Source organism: Rhinatrema bivittatum, chromosome 5 (genome assembly GCF_901001135.1).
Source record: "Rhinatrema bivittatum chromosome 5, aRhiBiv1.1, whole genome shotgun sequence".
In the NCBI taxonomy this organism is placed as follows: Eukaryota; Metazoa; Chordata; class Amphibia; order Gymnophiona; family Rhinatrematidae; genus Rhinatrema; species Rhinatrema bivittatum.
This window is the reverse complement of record NC_042619.1, coordinates 232,623,809-232,632,671: the sequence shown is the minus strand read 5'-3', so window position 1 is coordinate 232,632,671 and position 8,863 is coordinate 232,623,809. Positions and strand designations below refer to the sequence as shown.

General features: G+C 45.6%; 1 non-coding gene across 1 annotated transcript; it reads right to left on the bottom strand.

The window, feature by feature from the left end:
* Positions 1 to 7,752: 7,752 nt before the first annotated feature.
* Positions 7,753 to 7,825, bottom strand: TRNAM-CAU. Its single transcript has one exon. It is a non-coding gene; the product is annotated as a tRNA-Met (tRNA).
* Between the last annotated feature and the right edge of the window lie 1,038 nt (positions 7,826 to 8,863).

Genomic DNA, 8,863 nt, shown 5'->3' with positions numbered 1-8,863 from the left:
TGGTAGCACATTCTGAGTCAGGAAAGGGCATTGCAGGAGGGAACTGAAGCATGAGGTCCCAGCTAATCACATGAGAATGAAACATTTTACATTTCTTTTTCTTGTGGTTGCTAAGGGTGGGGTTTTTTTTTTTTGTTCTATTAGTACTTTATACCCAAAGATATTTTAAATGTATTTATTGCATTTTTGTGTCACAGTTATTCATTGGAACTCATCCAGTTCTTCTATCTGTTGTCAGCCCAGCTAACACTATATCATCTTTTGGAAATAAAATGCTCAATGCAATGACCAACTGTCCATTTTAAAAACAGTCAAACACACAAAAAAGACCAAGTATAAGAAAACTTCAATGCTGTGATGCACTGTTATAGAAAATTAATAATACAAAATTAATGATACCGCATCAGCAAGCCAGACAACGGCAGTGAAAAACACTTGCCGTCCGGACCACTCGTCATTTGCGGTGAATTTTTTGTTTTATAAAACACTCGTCAACGCACAATTAAACTCTGGAATTCGTTGCCAGAGGATGTGGTTAGTGCAGTTAGTGTAGCTGTGTTTAAAAAAGGATTGGATGGGTTCTTGGAGAAGAAGTCCATTACCTGCTATTAATTAAATTGACTTAGAGAATAGCCACTGCCATTAGCAATGGTAACATGGAATAGACTTAGTTTTTGGGTACTTGCCAGGTTCTTATGGCCTGGATTGGCCACTGTTGGAAACAGGATGCTGGGCTTGATGGACCCTTGGTCTGAGCCAGTATGGCATTTTCTTATGTTCTTATGTTCTTATTCTCCAGTGCAGCAGTGTGAGCACTCTTCCAGGGAGAGGCGCTTCCGGCCGCATGCGCTTCTAGAACGAGGGGCAATGGCGCGCAGCCGCGGACAGTCATTCGCATCATCTGCCGCCTTTATTTACAAACACTTGACTTTCTGACTTTTTCCACAACTGGTCTCAAGGCGGATTACGTTCAAATTACAATTAAGCTACAGGTACAAAAATAAAAAGTGACAGTAATTGCAGGGTCATTAGCAATCATAATTGAATCAAAGGTCCCTTCAGAGTGGCATCATTAAGTTTCTTCTTCGCTGATGAGCAGACTAGGGAAAAGCTTGGATGAACAATCCTGCCTTAGCTTTTTATTTTTCCAGAAAGTGAGGATAGCTCACCTCACGATGGAAGGGAATTGGTACCTTGTTCCAGATTTTGGGTTCATAGCAGCTGAAAGCAGGAAGTCTTCTGCAAGTCAGTTTGGTGGAAGTTGAAGAGAAGGGTCAGTTGGGAAGATCAGAGTTCTCTAGCGGGGGAGGGGGGGTAGGAGGCAAGACGTTGGGAGAGATATTCAGAGACATGTTTATTCACACATTTAAAGGCAAAGCAAAGGGTTTGAACTTTATCCTGCTTTCAACCGGGAGCCAATGCAACTGGGCCTTACGTGGTCTGTACCACAATTCTGGCTGCGGTGTTCTGCAATAGTTGGAGTCATTAACATAATTTAATTGTATTAAAACAGCACTGCTAACTAGATTCCTCAAAATATCTACTGGGCTCCATTTCTTTTTCTCGTGCCATGTTGACCAGTCCTGGGTTTTACATCACCAGAAGCATAACCGAAAAACCATACATGGTGTGTGGTAGACACCAGGTCCAGATCAGCCCATCGGGAAAAAATGGAGCAAGCTGACAACCCTTTCTAGAATAGTGCAGGTATAAAAGGTGGTCTGTGGGTACACCCAGGGGCGTTCCCCTCTCCCCATCCCAAAACACCAGAATTTATTAAAGAATTGTGATGATGTTTTATTTATTTATCTGATTTTTATATCCCACTTTTCAGCACTTCAAAGCAAATTATATTCAGGTACTGTGGGTATTTCACTATCCCCAGAGGGTTTCCAATCCAACAGGGTCATTTCTCATTTTGCATTAAGGTCCTAACGCACACGATAATGCCGTAATGTGTGCGTTAAATAGCGCAACGCGTGCTATTATGCAAATGCCGCCTTTGCTATGCAAGTGGGAGGAGTTTGGGTGGAGTTAATGGTAATGAATGGCTTCTAATGTATTCGATAGAGTGACGCACAGCAATGCGGGTGTTAACACCAAAAATAACTACACCTTTTTTCTGTGTTGTGCCTGCGTGACCAAGCGAAAAGGTTTTTATCGCTCACAGTGGGGGGGAGGGAGAGAGAGAGCAATCTGTAACTTTACTATTTATACCACTGTAAGAGGGGGCACTTTTAACTCAGTTTGGGGGATGGGCTAGATTTGTGGGGGGTGCAGTTTTGCAGAGCACAGAATTTGTGCAGAATTCCCCTCCTGTGCAGAAATTCCAAATTCTGTGCAGAAAATGGCAGAGGACACTCTGGCATGCCGCGAACAGAGCATATGCCATTTGCGGCAAAGATGAAGACCATGGTGTGCCGCGAACAGAGCATGAATATGTGTAGAGAGGTGTGTGTGTGAGAGAGGAGGGGGAGTGCTGTGAGAGAGGGGTGAGGGGGAGGAGAGGGTGAGAGAGCAGGGGGAGGTGTTGTGCGAGAGAGAGAGAGTAGGGGGAAGGGGATAAGAGAGAGAGAATAGGGGGTGTGTGTGAGAGAGCAGTGGGGTGAGCAGGAGGGTGTGAGAGCAGGGGTGTGTGAGAGAGATCAGGGAGGGTAACCTGGGGTGTGTGAGAGAGAGCAGAGGGGGTGCTTAAGTGTGGGTGCCAGAGTGAGGGAGCCTATATGAGGAGATTTATTTATTTATTTAGGGTTTTTATATACCGACATTCTCGATATACATATCAAATCAAGTCGGTTTCCATACAACAAAACTTTCGCCGGTCAAGGCGTTACATTAAACATTAAATAGATTGTGAAGGAGTGTGTATGTCTGTGAGAGATTGGGAACTGCTGTGCATGAAAAAGGGATCATGTGTATGTGAGGGTGCTAGCCTGTGTGAAGGGATTGTGTATATGTGAAAGAGCGCTTGTGTGAAGGGGTGCATGAGAGAGAAAGGGAGCCTGTGTGAGGATGTATGTGTGAAAGAGAAAGGGAGCTTATGTGGGTGCATATGCAAGAGAGAGGGCTCTGTATGAGAGCATTTGTGAATGCAAGAGAGTGAGGGAGCCTGTATGAGGGGGTGTGTATGTGCACTAGAGAGAGAGAGCATGTGTGTGAGAGAGGGAGGGACAGAGGGAGCCTGTGTAAGGGGCAGTATTGAGAACGGGGTCAAACTCTGGGAGTGACGATTGAATGGAAGGGATTGAGCCTAGAGGTGGAGGGGAGAGATACTGGCAGGTGGAAGAGTTGGGGACTGAGAGGGCAAAGTGACTGGGGGAGTAGGGAGTACGAGTGGAAGGGACACTCTTACAGTGAATTTCTAGGGAAATTCTGCATCTCTAAGTAATAACTTTTTTCTGTATTAATTTAAAATGTAGTTACTTAGACTATCATATAAATTGTGTTATTTTGACCAATATAAAATTTGCAGAATTTTAAGTTTTTGTGCGCAGAATTTTTAATGTTTTTACGCAGAATTCCCCCAGGAGTAACATTAGGAGCTACGAACAGCAAAGTTGACATCACTGAAGATTTTATGCTGTTTGAATCGAAGAAAGGTACAAGAGTTGATTTGTACAATGCACTCTCTACCTAGCTTGATGCACTCGCTATCTAGCATGTTTGAAGAGTATCTCTCTTTCTATCTCTCTCTCAGTTGCAATAAATTTATCACATTTTGTAGAAACTTCCTATATGATGCAAGAGCAGAGAAATTAGCCTAGCCATGCCCCTTTTTTTTATTGCGGACACTAGTCTATTTCTGCTATAAATATAGCATTTTGATAAATCTAGGGGTAAGTTTGTGCCTGAGGCAAGAGAGGATAAACTGGTTTGCCCAAGGTCACAAGGAGCAGCAGTGGGATTTGAACCCTGGTCACACTGGGCTAACCATTAGGCTACTCCTCCACTCCACTACCAATGTGAAATCGACATTAAATCTATTTCACATCAAAAGAAAATACCACCAACTCTGCTTTCTGATAAGAATACATTGATTCTACACACTAGGGGTATTATCAAAGCTAAGAATGGCATATCCATTTATCTCTTAAAAACAAAAACTAAAGCAAAACTCTTAGGGGTGGATTTTAAAAGCCCTGCTCGCGTAAATCCGCCCGGATTTATGCGAGCAGGGCCTTGCGTGCCGGTGCGCCTATGTTCCATAGGCCTACCGGCGCGCGCAGAGCCCCGGGACTCGCGTAAGTCCCGGGGTTTTTCGAGGGGGGCGTGTCGGGGGGCGTGTCGGATCGGCGCGGCGTTTTGGGGGCGGGACGTGGCATTTTGGGGGCGGGCCCGGGGGTGTGGTTTCGGCCCGGGGCGGTCCAGGGGCATGGCCGCGCCCTTCGGAACCGCCCCCAGGTCGCGTCTCGGCGCGCTAGTGGCCCGCTGGCGTGCGGGGATTTACTTCTCCCTCCGGGAGGCGTAAATCCCCCGACAAAGGTAGGGGGGGTCTAGATAGGGCCGGGGGGGTGGGTTAGATAGAGGAAGGGAGGGGAAGGTGAGGGGAGGGCGAAAGCGAGTTCCCTCCGAGGCCGCTCCGATTTCGGAGCGGCCTTGGAGGGAACGGCGGCAGGCTGCGCGGCTCGGCGCGCGCCAGCTACACGACATCGGCAGCCTTGCGTGCGCCGATCCTGGATTTTAGCTGATACGCGTGGCTACGCGCGTATCTACTAAAATCAAGCGTACTTTTGTTTGCGCCTGGTGCGCCAACAAAAGTACGCGAAGGCGCACTTTCTTAAAATCTACCCCTTAGTATTCATGAACCTGTCCTGAGCCATGTTCTCTCCTAAGCCTTTCTGGTTTCCATTATATATATATTTTTGAAATGTTCCTTGTATGTTATTGGTAGTAATCTGATGCAGGTAAGGCTTCAAGATCAACCGAATATAAATGTTCTTACATATTTTTGTACAATGGAGACAGTGTATACAAATATATCTCATGCATAATGATTAGGTTAATCCTGAAACCAGAATTGTGGTAAGAGGGTGGTGAGGAATGGTTTGCGAACCACTGGTATAGGGCTAAGCTGATGGTGCTTTAACAACACCGGCTCACATTTCTTGATGACATGATGAGTACTTTAGCTCAGTAGTTTCCCACCCGGGAGTAGCCTAGTTGGTCATCCCTTCGGAATTATGCAGGAGGTATATCTGCATGGATCAAACTGATTCTCAGATCTAATTGACGTGACTATATCACATGCATATTCATTATGGATAGCCTGAGAGTTCAAATGACCTTTAACATCCTTTGTTCAAAGAGGTAGATTTTAAAAGCTTTGCTCATGCAAAAATGCCCATATATGTGCATATGTGGGACGTGTGCGAGCAAATTGGATTCTAAAAAGCCACAAAGTACATGCGAATATACCAGTGTGCATGTCAAAATAAGAAGGCGGAAAAGGGGCGGGGAATGGGTGTTCCAGGGCGGGGCCAGCAGTTAAATGAATAACTCCATAGTTTAAAGCTGGAGACTGCGGTGCGTCGGCTTGTAATACACTTAACTTTACTGCTGCTCCAGATGAGAATCAAATCTGTAGATCTCGGGTTTTAGGGCTTACAGGACAGGGTGAGGGGTCTGGGTCAACTGCGGCACATGCAGGATGAAGAACCAGAGGGGTCTTGAAGACCTCGATATTAACTTGGCAAACTGGTGGACTAACTGGAAAAACTGGGGTGTCCCTCGCACGAGCATGTTTTAAAATCTGCCTAGATATGTGTGTAAAAGCCAGCGAAGTCCTAGGAAAGATATGAATAGTGCGTTTTCTTGAGCAATCTCGTGCATACTTACACGCGGGAGGTGTATTTTAAAACATATGGGGCGGATTTTCAAAGGGTTACGCGCGTAACCCTTTAAAACCCCTCCTGCGTGCGCCGAGCCTATTTTGCATAGGCTCAGCGACGCGCGCAAGCCCCGGGATGCGCGTATGTCCCAGAGCTTTGAAAAAGGGGCGGGAAGGGGGTGTGGGCGCCGATCCAGGGGCGGGACTGAGGCCTCGGCATGGTGGCTGTGCCAGGGGAATTGTGCGCCGGCAGCCAGCCAGTGCGCGCAAGTTACGCCTGCCAGAGGAAAGCTTAAATAGGACAACAAAGGTGGGGGGGGGGGGGGATTTAGGTAGGGCTGGGGGCGAGTTAGAAAGGGGACGGGAGGGGAAGGTGGGGGGGGGAGTGGAAGGAAACTTCCCTCTGAGGCCACTCCGATTTCGGAGCGGCCTCGGAGGGAATGGGGAAAGCCATCGGGGCTCCCCTAGGGCTCGGAACATGCAAGATGCACAAGTGTGCACCCCCTTGCACACGCCGCCCCCTGATTTTATAATATGCGCGTGGCTGCGCGCGCATGTTATAAAATCGGGCGTAGATTTGTGTGTGCTGGGTTGCGCGCACAAATCTACACGCTCGCGTAATTCTGAATATCCAGCCCTATGCGCGCAAGTTTACGCAAAATGTAAAATTGCAGCGTATCTCCACTCGTGCGCCGATATGTGTGTGTCTGGGCTCACGTGCGCTTGTTTCAAAATTAGCCTGTGAGCATTTTCTAACAGATGCAAAATGGGAGAAAGCCTTTAGCGTATCTGGCCAATAAATGCCCTCCTGAAGGGTGGGTTGAGAATGAAAAATTCTCTCTTGGCATATATTTCATTGTGAGATGAGTTGGAAAATAATAATACTAATTGTGTTTGGCTTCTTTGGAATGGTGCTATCAAGAAGGTTGTCACTAGGGGAGCTCTTGGTTATTAAGGATGGACAGAGTCCTAGTCTAGTGATTCAAGGAGCAGGAGCTGCAGTTCCCTCTGTATTGTTATTACACTTTGGCTCTGCATGAGGGGTCAGTAGTGGGACAGGGCTTTTTTTGCTCACTTTCTATAAGTCAATAGATTTTAGCTTATATTTACAGAACGTGCGCTAACTGAAGAGTCCAACTTTTTGATATGAAACAAATTTATAATACTGTGCACCTAAATCAAGTTTCTGGTTTCATGTGCACATTCCCCTGATTGTATTTCTCTGCAATGCTTTTTTCTTGCCTCAGCATCTGAGAAGTTAACACGATGTACAAATAAGTGAAATGTTTTGCAAATGGAGTTTCACGCACAAAATTCCTAAATTCTGCATGCTGTTTGTGATAAAGAGCACAATCTAGGGGGTTTGCATGACAAATGACATTTGCACAAAATATTGCTTTTGCAAATAGTAAAATTTCACACATAGAAATCCGAGTCAAATTCAAAATTAATGAGCTGCTGTGATACAACACCATAGCAGCTTATGAATTTTGAAGTCAGCAAAATCCAGTAGCAGAAATGTCTTCATAGACTGTTTTTTGCGTGCAGTTTTTCTACTCACTTCATTTGCATGGGTAGAAAAACTGCGTGCGAGCTGACTAATAGTTTGCAAGAAATCCTGCGGCTAGTTAGTACATCGCTGTCTTAGAGTGAGACCAGTCTAATGAGAGCACATTTTCAGCTCTTACGTTTCTCGATCTTCTTACAGATTTCACATACTTCATATTCTATGTGGGCAGTGAATAATTTGATACACCCAAGTGTAAATGTGTAGTGGTGGACAGCACTTAGTTGTAAGGTTTAAAACCACCCAAATCTGAATAGTGAAGGAAAATAATCTGTTGATAACCAGCAGCAGTTGTGCGCAGTGTGACATCCACTTCACTTATTGTATTCAAACATCTTCCAAATGGAAGCACTTAGGTTGCCTTCTCTGAGGATTGAGCGCAGGACCTTCAGATTATGAGACTGACACGCTGCCTGCTGCGCTAAGAAGGCACTTACTTACTTATTGTATTCAAGCTAATAGCTACTACCTCCTTATATACCTTGTACATAGGACACTGGCAGCCATGCTCAGACAGCAGGGAGAAGGCAACAGAAGGTAAGGATTAGGTTTCGTTAAACAGATCATGGTAAAATAGGAAGGAATATAAACACTGGTTAAAGCAACGCTTTTGCTGGCATATGCACGCATTTATTTATTTAAAACATTTATAACGCACTACATCCAAAGTTCTGTACAGGGAACAAGCAGGACCTTTGCAAATAAAACCCATAAACTAAACAGATGAATGACGAACATCACAGCACTGGATGCCAAACCAGCCAGCCGAGCAGCCGCGGATGTTGACACATCTATCTTCAGCCGTCCTGTCCCGCTGCCAGACAACCTTAGCATTCTCCTAGCGGCACCTGACACTCCAACCCTGCTGCTCAAAAGTCATAGTGGACAACAGGGTGTTTAACTGTTTCTGAAAATACTAAGGCAGGGCTCTGCTGTAAGAGTCTCGGGCAGGGCGTATGTTCATTTCTGTCGGTTTCGTTAATTCTGAATGTGTGTACCAGGCGTTGCTACTTTTTAAGTGTGCAATAAATGTTTCCATAATCCGTAATAATAATAATTTTTGGATTTTTTAGCCTGCCTTTCCAAATGATGCATAAGGCGTCTTGCAGCATTGCTAGAATTCAGCTACAACATGATGGATTTAATCTGCTTGGATACAGCCTACCCCACCACAGTCAAAACTGGTTTCTTTATCTTTTCATCTCATTGTAGGTTCCCTAAAAAGCACCTGGAGGCTTGGCATGGAGCCTGGAGGCCCCTGTAAACCCAGAATGTCTTCTCGGCCCAGGCTGAACTCATTAACAAAAGATCCATCGCCTGCACTGCAGAGTTCAGTATAGGCACAAACAGGACAAAATACAGCTAGGCGTTGTGCTCCAGTAGTCAAAACACTAGCCTACAGCCTTGGGCTTGGAAAAGCTGGGCCTTGCCACAGCTGCCTGCAGGAATCCTGCATCAACTCCATCATG